A 12,845-nucleotide genomic window follows, 5' to 3' on the forward strand; every position below is an offset into this window, starting at 1 on the left:
TGCTTTTAGGAGGTAGAAGAAGGGCAACTTCAAAAAGGTCAGCAATACTTGCTTTACAGTTGTATCACACAATTTTTTCGAGGTTGTGATAACCGTGGGGATTTGCCAAATTCCCTAGAGGTGACTGTTCTCCTTCACTTCAACTGCCTTTCTGCCTTGCAGCGCCTTTCTAGAATCCAGTTTTCAGTCCCCAAACTTAGATGTTCCTCCCGATTCCCACAAACCCCAGGCACGTTGTTTCCTTGCCTAGCTGGATGATAACCAGGCTCCCTTTTCGCCACTCAAGGTATGATTTTTGGTGAGTAATGAAGACTCCAGTGGTCCCCCGCCCCCCCCCCCCCGCCCACGCCCACCATTCTCTTCAACTAGCTTTGAGGCTTGAATTTCTAATCCAAACCTAAGGCTCTAGTTTAAGCCATGGATTCCTGCCAGCATTCAAATCTCTCTTGAGAGGGGCTGGGTTCTGCTATCATGATTGTCATCACCGTTATCAGTTTCTTAGGAAGTGACATTTGGCTATCGTAATTACCATCATTATGAGTCTTACACTGATTGGGAATGAGTGGTTTGGGCAAAAATGTTGGACTAAGGTGAAAGAGACCAAGAAGGCTGTGGATATCCAGAGAAGAGAAAGGGGTTAGGGGTGTAGAAAGCACTCTGACGGGGCGCCTGGGTGGCTCAGTGGGTTAAGCCACTGCCTTCGGCTCAGGTCATGATCTCAGAGTCCTGGGATCGAGTCCCGCATCGGGCTCTCTGCTCAGCAGAGAGCCTGCTTCCCTCTCTCTCTCTCTGCCTGCCTCTCCATCTACTTGTGATTTCTCTCTGTCAAATAAACAAATAAAATCTTTAAAAAAAAAAAAAAAAAAAGAAAGCACTCTGACAGTAGGTAAAAAGTGAGCCGGTAATGGAGGCAGAAGATAACGAAGCTGAACTCTGAGGACGAAACGGTTTTGCTAAGGTCAGAACTACCGCGTCTTCTCTTTTCCGCCTCATCAGGAGTCTGCAAACGGACCTGAAGACACTTGGGACGCACACCTCCCACACACTTCCCGCCTCCATGCCTGTAAATCCCCGAGTTAGAAAAAGTAATTTTAGCACGCCCTCAGGTGGCCAAATGAAATACTGCGGCAATGGTTTTCAATGGAAGTTGGCGGGGCGGACAAACATTTCGCTCGGAATAAGCACTGGTGCTTGGCAAGTTGGTAGGCACCCGGCAGGGCATCCTGTGGGGGAGATGGCACTCTTCCCTTCAGGGTGTCAGTTCTCAAGATTATTGGCGTAGCAGTCCAGGAATAATCTTGCCAGGTTTATTTTGGATTGCCTGCATCGCCTCCTCCTCACGTGCTGCGGGACGTGGGACTATTTTTGAAATTAAAGCGAACTTAAACTATTTCTTAGCTTTAAATATGATTATATGTTCCTTAAATTAACTGGAGCTACCCATAGAGGCACGGAAGATGATTTGTGTATGGATTTTCCGTCCAAATCAGACTGGAACAACAAGAATGAATGACCAAGAATATTGTGAACATTTTTTATTTTGGAATAATTTCAGATTTATAGAGAAGTTGCAAAAATAGTACAAATGATTTCCATACGCTGGTCACCTAGCTCCTCGCAAAGTTAGCATTTTAGCACATTTTCTCTCTGATTATAAATATGTATTTTTTTATCCGATTTGAGAATGTTACAGACATGATGCTCCTTTATCCTTTAATACTTCAGTGTGTATTTTCTAAAAACAAGAACATTTGATTATATAACCACAATGAAATGATCAAAACCAGGAAATTAACACTGATATAATACTGTTTTCTAATCTTTAGACTTGATTCACATTTGCAAAGTGTCCCACTAATGTCCTGTATAGAAGATATAGGATCCAATCCAGTATCACTCATGGCAATGCATTTAGTTGTTGTGTCTATTTAGTCTTCTGTAATCTGAAATAGTTCCTTAGTCTTCGTCTTTCACGACCCTGGCATTTTTAAAGTACAAGCCAGTTATTTTATGGAATGTCCCTGAATTTGAATTTGTCTGATGTTTCTTCATGATGAGGTTCAGGTTATGCATTTGCGGCAGGAATATCATAGAAATGATGTTATATTCTTCTCAGTGCACATGATGTTCCTTTGTTTTTCCCACAGGTTTTGACACACTGGTGTCAGTGAAATTAATGTTGAAAACTACACATGCAGATAAGGTCAGTTTTCCTACAGGCTCATGGGAATTTCACTTATGGGGTGAGAAAAAAAAACAAGGAAACTGGAGAAACCATCCTCTCTCCTCTTATCACTCTAGGAATGTTTTATGGAGGGGCTGGGATTTCAGGAAGTTTGAGTTCAGACAAGATGGCATTTTTTTCCCTGGGGGAATATTTTTTTTTTACGATTTTATTTATTTGACAGAGAGATCACAAGCAGGCAGAGAGGCAGACAGAGAGAGAGTGAGAAGCAGGCTCCCCGCTGAGCAGAGAGCCCAATGTGGAGCTAGAGCCCAATGTGGGGCTCGACCCAGGACCCTGAGATCATGACCCGAGCCGAAGGCAGCGGCTTAACCCACTGAGCCACCCAGGTGCCCTGGCGGAATATTTTGATACATGAGGATTTTGATTATAGAGTGCCCAGGTTTTTTTGTTTGTTTTGTTTTCATTTGAATCCTCTTTTGAGAATCAAAAGCCAGGGCTACAGGGTTTTAGTTTCAACTGTAGTTTAGCTGCTATGTCACCCTGAGGATCAGCCAAGTGATCCCTTTTTGGGTTGCCTAACCTGTGAAATGATAGTCACTCACATGCAATGAGAGTGTGTTGAAAGCTCTGGCTAGAGAAAGGGGTAGAGGACATAAGTTCATGAGCCAGATTCACGTGGCACCTAACTGAGCTCCTTGTTTCTCTGGATCTTTTTGACTTCTGCAATCAGACTTACATGTTTCCATATAGTTCTTGATTTTGGATAGGGGACACACAAATACTGGAGAGGAAAAAAAACCCCTCATTAATATTATAGTCATTTATAATAGAAATGTAGATTTGAAACCAATTCCTGAATATCAGCCACAGATAAGCAAGCTTCAGTCTTCCACTGGGTAACTGGAGAAGTTCTATAGTACTAGATATTTACAGTTAAAAATGTGGAGAGAAGCCCTTTAAACTAACAGCAACAGTCATTACTTTCTAGGCTCCAGTGTGTGGTTGCATGTGACAATTTTTTGTCTTTCTTGTTGAATTTTATTGGCTGTTTGGGATCCTGTAAGCTTGAATTCAATTGAAATTTATCTCTAATGTATTTTCTGAGCTGTGACTGGTGGTATGGTACTACATTGACCATTACCTAAAGATGTGGAGTGCTTTTGGCCACTGACCTTTTAAATGTCGTAACAGCTTGATTAAATATTTGATTTCTTACAAATGGGCTCTCTGGCACTATATTTATAATCTTGAACTTTTAATTTTCTGACATTGTGCAATGTTTAATCAGGTGCGACTGTCATGTCATAATGAGACAATGTAATTTTCCGATCTTTGCACGAATGTTTTCATAGTTTAAATGGAGGTTCTTATCATATCAATCTAGAAAGGAACTTTTTGCATCAAAGAACAGAATAAACCAATAACAAACTAAAAGAGATTTTCGCTGGATGGACAGTGAATACTACCCTGATAAAAGGCCTGATTTATATATTTAGTATATTTATTTGATAATAATAAATATTAATATGAAATACGTTTCTTTCTTTAATAAATTCATTGAGTACCCATTTTATTCCAACCATTGTGCCATGAGTTCTGATGTAATGTGATAAGATACAAGTAAGAAAGACTAGTCAATGAATATTTGTAACACAGGGTGTATAGCAATAGAGTAAACTGGGGTACTGTGATGCCTAATCTAATACGGGGAATGGGTGTCCAGGACAGACTTTGTGGAGGAAGTGATGTTCAATCTATCCTATCCATTATCTGGGTCTATCAACTCTACCTCCCTTCAAAACACATTCTAAGGGGCACCTGGGTGGCTCCGTTGGTTAAGCCTTTGGCTCAGGTCACAGTCCTGGGGTCCTGAGATAGAGGACGATGAAGCCTGATGTGGAGTCTGCTTCTCCCTCTGCTCCTCTCTGCTGCTCATGCTCTCTCTCACTCTCTCACTCACATGTGCTCTCTCTCTCTCAAATAAATAAATAAAATTTTAAAACAAAACAAAACAAAACAACATATCCTAAAATCCAGCCCCTTCTCCCCATCTCTGCCATCTCACCTCTAGTACAAGTCATCATCACCTGCAGTAGCTACAAAGCTGGTCCCCACCAAACCACAAGCTCCAAGAAGATAAAAATTTTAGTTTATTTTGTTTGCTGAGAAATCCCAAACAGTGCCTAACATGTAGTGAGTGAACAATATATATTCTTGAACAAATAAACGGTCTCTCCACTTACATTGTTGCCCCACTACAATTCAGGAGCCAATGCGGTATTTTTAAAAAAAGTACAGTTGTTTCATTCCCCATCACTTCTCATTTCACTTGCCTTACCTTCTTTCTATATACTCCAACAGTTCTGAAGTAGTTAGTTTTTCAGTCCTGGGAACATTCCCCTTTCTCATGTATCAGTTAGGTTAGACGCTTTTTATTTTTTATTTTTTTAAAGAGTTTATTTATTTATTTGACACAGAGAGGGTACAAGCAGGGGGAGCAACAAGAGCAGGAGAAGCAGGCTCCCTGTTGAGCAGGGAGCCCGATGAGGGGCTTGATCCCAGGACCTTGGAATGATGAGCTGAGCTGAGGGCAGATGCTTAACAGACTGGGCCACCAAGGCACCCTGGTAAACTCCCTTTAATCCTAAAAGTACAGTGCAAATACTCTTGCCTCCATGGAGCTTGCAATTACATGAGGAAGATAGACATCAAACAACTGAGAGTTAATAAAATGTTTTCAAAAGTGATGAGTGCCATGAAATAATAACACAGGGTTAATTGAAAGAATAATTGCTGTGAAGCAAAGTAGACATGTGAGCTGACACCTCAATCATTTGAAGGAGCCAGAGAAGCAGAGATCTGGAGGAACATTCCAGGATAGAGGAAACAGAAAATGCAAAGAGTCTGAAAGAAGGAATAATTTGGCTTATTGAAAAGAGTATGTGAGAATGAAACAAAATAAGCAAGAAAGACCGTGGTTGGCATAGGCCAAATCTTGGAGGGTCTTTTAGTTATGGTGAAGAATTGGGATTTTATGGGGCGCCTGGGTGGCTCAGAGGGTTAAGCATCTACCTTCGGCTCAGGTCATGATCTCAGGGTCCTGGGATCCCACATGGGGCTCTCTGCTCAGCAGGGGGCCTGCTTCCCCCTCCCCCTCTGCCTGCCTCTCTGCCTACTTGTGATCTCTCTCTGTCAAATGAATAAATAAAATCTTTTAAGAAAAAGAATTGGGATTTTATTCTAAATGGTATAGAAAGCTTGAAACCATTTTATTACACATAGAACCAAACCCCAATTCTTCACAGTGGCCTGTCAACCCTGCACAATCTTCTTCTCTATCAACTTTTCTTCCTCCCTGCTCTCTGCTTAGCCATCTGGTGTTATTTCTATTCTTTAAACCTGTCAAGCTTGTCCCTGCCTCAGGACCTTGGCACTTGTTTTCTGTCTGGAGTATATTTTCTCTGGATCTTCCCATGTCTGGCTACTTCTCATCATTTCAGGTTCAGCTTAAAAAGGGAAGTCTTCCCTGGCTGTGTTAGTTTCCTAGGGCTGTCATAACAGATTACCACAATTGGCTAAAAACAAGGGAAGATTATTTTCATAGTACTGGGGCTCAAAGTACAAAATCTAAGTGTCAGCAGGGCAGTGCCCCTAAATGTTCTAGTGGAGAATCTTCTTTTTCTTTTTTCAGTTTCTGGAGGCTTCAGGTGTTCCTTGGTTTGTGGCAGCATCACCCCAATCTCTGCCTCTGTCTTCACATGGCTTTTCTCTGGGTCTGTATGTATCTTCTCCTTTTCTGTTTCTTCTAAGGAAGCTCATCTTTGTGTTTAAAGCCAACCCTAAACCAGGATGATCTCATGTTGAGGTGTTTACCTAAATCATATCTGCAAAGGCTTATTCCAAATAAAGTCACATTCTGAGATTCTGACTGGACATCTCTTTTTGGGGGTCATAATTCCCTCCACTACACTCACATTTCAATTTTTTTTTAAAGATTTTTATTTATTTATTTGACAGAGAGAGAGATCACAAGTAGGCAGAGAGGCAGGCAGAGAGAGGAAGGGAAGCAGGCTCCTGCTGAGCAGAGAGCCCGATGCGGGGCTCGATCCCAGGACCCTGAGATCATGACCTGAGCTGAAGGCAGCAGCTTAACCCACTGAGCCACCCAGGCGCCCCTCACCTTTCAATTTAAGCCAACTATCTAGGCACTTCCTAGTAAATCACCTTGTTTGATTCATTATCTAAATGATCTTATTTAGTTTTCTTTCTTTTTAAAAAGATTTTATTTATTTACTTGACAGAGATCACAAGTAGGCAGAGAGATGGGACAAGCATGCTCCCCACTGAGCAGAGAGCCCAATGCGGGTCTCCGTCCCAGCACCCTGAGATCATGACCTGAGCTGAAGGCAGAGGCTTAATCCACTGAGCCACCCAGGTACCTCCTTATTTAAGTTTTCTTATTTATTTTCTTTCTCTCCTAGACTATGAACTCTATGAAGGCAGGCACCTTGTTTGTCTTGTCCACTGTTATATCTCCAGGACCAAGCACATGGCAGACTTTCAGGAAATATTTGTAGAATGAATAAAGGAAGGAATGACAAATTGAAATCTAAGGAGTAATGGTGTTGGTCACACAGAGAAGGATGGGAAACAGGGAAGTGTATAAGTGTATTCCCAAACAGAATGGGCAAAGGCTAATGGGTGATAGAGAGTATGACCGGAACATACGATTTCCTGGAGAGGGGGGTGAGGGACAACCAGAACCCAAAGAGCCTTATAAGTCATATTGAATGGTATTTCTGAAGTCCACCAGACTGGGTGACTCCAAGGTCTCTGCCCTGGATACATACAGGTGGGATTCCCCCCCCCCCACACACACACACATGGATCCTTACCTTTTCTATATGCCTATATGATCTGGCTCCTTAGCAGACCCGCTTGAACTGGAAGCTAAGAAGTTCTTTTTTGCCGGCCTCTGAAGGTGTTAGTCTCACTGGGCTTCTTGTCGTCCCCCTACAGAGGCTATTTTAAAACTTAGTGGTTTTGTCAAGGAAACCCCATGACTTCTCCCATCATTTCAGCACATGATTTCATAACCATAAAAAATAGAAGTCAGCAGGAAAGAATTTACTACCTGGAGTTGTGAGACAATTTAGCTAGCTAAAGGATGTACAAAAGTTCATGATTCTCAGGGCTTAGAGTTTGAAGAATGGAAGCGACAGAAATGAGGCTGGAGAGGTAGGTAGGGGCCAGATCATATAGGCACTTATAAAATATGTTCACCCTTCTTATCAAAAGTGTATAGGCCCTATGTAAATTTTGTCAGATGTGGTGTCTGTCTCCTGGCAGTTTTATCTGAGATTTGTCTCCTGGGAAGTTTTGCATTGTAAGATTTAGACTGCACTTGATGAATAGTACTTTTTTCCCTGTTTTTATTTGACCTAACGATAGGTGAGAATCAATAGTGCAGTTTAATGAATATTTATTGTGTACCTAGTAAGAACCAGGGATTTTTCTAATGTGCTACTTAAATCAGCGCACATTTACTTTGAATTCTTATGCTTGATCTCTAATAAAATCATGAGTATTTTTCATTTTATTCTATAATATTGTTGAGTTTGTTTTTTAAATGATTTTATTTATTCCAGAGAGAGAGAAAGAGAGCACAAATAGGGGGAGCTGCAGGCAGAGGGAGAGGGAGAAGCAGGCTCCCCACTGAGCAGGGAACCTCCCCGCCCCCCATGCAGGGCTTGATTGCCACCCCCCGGATCACAACCTGAGCTGAAGGCAGATACTTAACCTGAGCCACACAGGTTTGTTTTGATACACAAAGAACTTTGTCCCCTCTCTTCTCCCTTTTTGAATAAAATGAATACTTCAGGGAGATATGCTTCTTGCATCCCATTTGTTTCCTCAAGTTCTAGAATATTCCTGTCCTTGTAAAATCAACTCTCTTACACAGATGAGCCACCTGGAGTCCAGATATATCCTGAAACTGAGTCAGTGTCATACGTCTACCATGTGCTGAGCTAAGATTTGAACTCAGCTCTCACAAGAATTTTTTCCAATGTATCACAGTCATTCAGGTTTTGGAGACTTCTTTAAAAAAAATATTTAGGGGCCTCTGGGTGGCTTAGAGGGTTAAAGCCTCTGCCTTCGTCTCAGGTCATGATCCCAGGGTCCTGGGATCGAACCCCGCCTCAGGCTCTCTGCTCAGTGGGGAGCCTGCTTCCCCCTCTCTCTGTCTTTGCCTACTTGTGATCTCTCTCTCTCTCTGTCAAATAAATAAATAAAATAAAATAAAAAATATTTAGGGCCGTCTGGGTGGCTCAGTTGTTAAGCATCTGCCTTCGGCTCAGGTCATGATCCCAGGATCCTGAGATCCAGCCCCACATCAGGCTCCGTGCTCAGCGGGAAGCCTGCTTCTCCCTCTCCCCCTCCCCCTGCTTGTGTTCCCTCTCTTGCTGTGTCCTCTCTGTCAAATAAATAAATTCTTTGAAAAAAATAAAAAAAAATTTAATTTAATTTAGTTAACATATAATGTATTATTAGTTTCAGGGGTAGAAAGTAGTGATTCATGAATTGCATATAACACCCAGTGCTCATTCCATTAGTGCCCTCCTACCCACCTCTTATCTGCCTCCCCTCCTGCAACCCTTAGTTGTTTGTTTCCTAGAGTTGAGTCTCTTATGCTTTAAATCCTTCTTTGTTTTTATCTTCTGAAAATTTTCCCTCCCTTCCCCTTTGTTCATCTGTTTTGTTTCTTAAATTCCAATTATGAGTGAAATCATGTGGTATTTTTCTTTCTTTGACTGACTTATTTCACTTAGCGTAACATCCTCTAGTTCCACCCACGTTGTTGCAAATGGCATGATTTCATTCCTTTTGATGGCTGAGTAATATTCCTCTATCTCTTTACCTACCTGCCACATCTTCTTTATCCATTCATCTGTTGATGGACATATGGGCTCTTCCCATATTTTAGCTATTGTTGACATTGCTGCTATAAACATTGGGGCACTTGTGCCCTTTCAAATCACTATGCTTGTATCCTTTGGATACATATCTAGTAGTGCAATTGCTGGGTTGTAGGCTAGTTCCATTTTTAGCTTTTTGAGGAACCTCCATCCTGTTTTCCAGAGTGGCTGCAACAGTTTGCATTCAGGTTTTGGTGACTTCTATAGAAAGCAAAGGACACAACTTTAGACTTTCATGAGCTTACAGCATAATTGAAGATTTAAGGCATGATACATGAAAAAATAGCTACCAGTACAGGATTGTTTTTAGTATATGTGCTGCCGAAGCGAGCACGAGTACAGGATTGTTTTTATGTGGTCCAGCTAATCAGTAATATTGGGCTGAAAAAACTGTTTTGTCACCATAAATACTTGTTTGGGGAAAACAGTCCCCAATTTTCACAAATCACTGTGAGAGGAAGGAAAAATATGACCAGTATCTTGTTGGGTAAAATATTTGGGGTCGACAAAGCATTCCTCCATTTCAGGAAATTGGTTTTAGTAAAGATTTTTTTTTTTTAGGTAGGCTTCACACCCACCATGGAGCCCAGTGTAGGGCTTAAACTCACAACTCTGAGATCAAAACCTGAGCTGAGATTAAGAGTCAGATGCTTAACTGACTGAGCCACCCAGGCACCCCAGGAAGTTGGTTTTAAATGGTCCATATACTTGAGCCCTTTCTTTGGCCTATGGCAGTACTGTGTCACTGCTGTTTGGGATTAAATTTCTTACCCTTCCCTCCCCTCCCAGGGCCAAGTCATGCCTCAGCACTTTATGGTTTCCTGATAGGTCTTTTGTGACCCAAAAGACACCAGGTTAAAGGAACCAAGAGCTCAATAGCTCTGTCTTGGTAGCTGCCAAGAGATGCCACTGAGCCAGGGGGAAGATGACTTTACCTTGATGCTTTTATTTGTATGCTGAGCCCAGCTACCAGTTGGGGGAGGAGGGTGGAGGCTAGAGTAAGGATGGAAGGTGGTAGTAGTTGGGGTGGGGGGAATGGTGGGGCTATTCAGGCTATTCAGTAATTGATGGCCTCTTCAGAGCAGTACAGAAAGGTGGTGGTAAGTGGCCCAGGCGCAGGGTTTGGAGGAGACAAGTGGGCATTTCCGGCCTCTCACAGCTATGGTCTTGTTTTTGTTAAGCCTGTGTGCCGCCCCCTTTCCACATGACCAGTATGCTTGAGAAGTCATTCAGCTTTGACTGGCAAGGGCTTGCCATTTCTGATTTAAATAGATTTAAATAGAGTCTAACAGGGGCAGTTGCATTTCTTTACTTTGGAGAGCTATATTTTCCTTTCATGGGTTAAAAAAAATTCACATGAAAAATCCCTAACTTCATTATGCTTCAGTCACAGCAGGGAATTTATAGCAAGAGGCCAGCTGTTTGCAGCTCATGCCAGAATTTTTGATCCTAACGTAATTGAGCTCACATTTTTGAATTGGGAAATAATATTCAGAGGAACCGACTTCAGAGTTTTCAGGTTTCCAGGCCAAGAAACGGGTTCCTGAATCTATTTTGGGTTGTTTTTCCCTTGTACCTTTCCCTCTTCACCCGTAGAGCTCTTTGCTCCTTTCCTGGAACTAGGCTTATGGCTGTGCAAATCTCTTTTCTGTGCACATGCTGTTCTTACCATCTTTTTGATGGAAAAAGCATTCCCATGATTTTATACCTTAACTCTTGCCTTCACTACTTAAAACTCCTTTCTATTAATTGGGTTTTCATACATTCAAGCAATACCAAGTATAACTCTTGTTTCTTGGGCATGGGGACAGACCTTTTAGGCTAAGGGCATTATATGCTTTACTTCTTTTTATCCTTCCAACAACCCTCTGAGGAAAGCAGTTATTGCTCCCATTCCATAGATGAGATCTCTGAGGCTCAGAGAGGTGAACTAACTTCTCAAACAGTGCTAAGAGTTAGGCTTCGAGTCCAGGTCATTGGGATCCAGAGCCAGTAGCTTCAACCCTGTTGTTGCATTGAACTAACCACTTGAAACTGCCTGCCAAGTACTAGGTTCTATGGGGGATGATAAGGGGAAAAACACATAGGGTTTTTTTTATTATTATTTATTTACTTATTTGACAGAGATAGAGCCAGAGAGCACAAGCAGGGGGAGTAACAAAGGCAGAGGGAGAAGCAGGCTTCCTGCTCAGCAGGGAGCCAAATGCGGGGTTCCATCCCAGGACCCCGGGATCATGACCTGAGACGAAGGCAGACGCCCAACTGACTGAGCCACCCAAGTGCCCCCAAAACACATAGCTTTTGTCTCCACAGAGCCTGAGTTGGAGCATAGGAAAGAGCTGGCACCTCACTTCTACCAGCTTTGTGGGGTTCTTGTTATAGTCCGATGAAATGGCAGGTAAAAGCACTTGGTTCAAGGTAGAGTGGTATATGGATACTGGTTATTGGTATCATACCTGCAAAAACCCAGTCCTGAGCCAGTTTCCTGCATGTATGAGAAGGCAGGTATATGGGAGAGTGGCGCAGTGCAAACTGGTAGCATCGCAGATTGTAGAATCTCTTATTGAATGTGGAGCTTCTGTTGCATCCTGGTTAGCCTGGCATTTCACACTTTCAATTTGGCTGGGAAGATACTAATGATCATAGCAAACCCCTACATAGGTCTTCTTATGTAGCAGGCACTGTTCTAAGTACTTTACAGGTATGAACCCACTTGCTTTTATCTGAAGGATTGTGTGTTAACATCATAGTCCTAGATTCCCCATTCTCGATCAGTAACTAAGTCTTGTTGATTCTACTTCCTAAATATCTTTTAGTCTTGTCCCCTCTTGTCCAGCTGCGCTGCCTTAGCCACAGTTTTCATTTACATTCACATCATCTCTCCCTTCTAGGACCATAGCAGCAGCCTTCCTGGGTTTTGCCACTACTGCTCTTAAGGCGGCCTCACCCTTCCCAAGAGAAGAGAAGGCTTCTTTTATTGTTGCTATTCTTGCTGGCTGGGTTCTTATTCTCTCTGTTATTCTGTTGTGCTCAAGAGAGCCATTCCTCCTTTTTTAAACCACCAATCCAGTTTAATCTCTGAAATTTTGTCTTTTGCTGTTACTGATCATATGGAAAGGGGTTATTAATGAATGGGAGGGAAGCATGTAGGTTGGAACTCTCAGTGTGCTGTGAATTATTTCCCCTGTAGCAGCACAGGAGGGTTTCGTGGGTTTCTCATGCCTCTTCAAAGTCCTTTCTTCCTCGAAGTGAGGCTCAGGGCTGCATTCAGCCCTGGTGGGGTTCAGGACAGTTTCGGTTTCTGTGCATTTGTTTGCCTATCCCTGCTGTTCTGCAAAGCGGAGATGGGACATAAGGAAAAGATGCCTGCTGTGGATGAGACTCAGCTTTGTCTCAAGAAGAGCCCAGTCTTCTTGTAATGAATCAGGCCCTGAACATCCTGGAACACTAAACTCAATGCCACTGTCAGCTTCCCCCAAATCACAGTCATTTCCAGGTAATGGCTCAGTGTAGGCATGGTTTCCCAAACCATCCAAATGGAGAGAGGGACAGGCGAAACCGTCCCCAATACCCAGAATACAATTTTGCTGAGGAGATTTATTTTCACTTTGATTTGGAACATAAATACTGTAAATGTCCTCCACTCTGTTAACCTTTTTTTTTTTTTTCAGAGCTATAGT

The sequence above is a fragment of the Mustela lutreola genome, chromosome X (genome assembly GCF_030435805.1).
Source record: "Mustela lutreola isolate mMusLut2 chromosome X, mMusLut2.pri, whole genome shotgun sequence".
NCBI lineage: Eukaryota > Metazoa > Chordata > Mammalia > Carnivora > Mustelidae > Mustela > Mustela lutreola.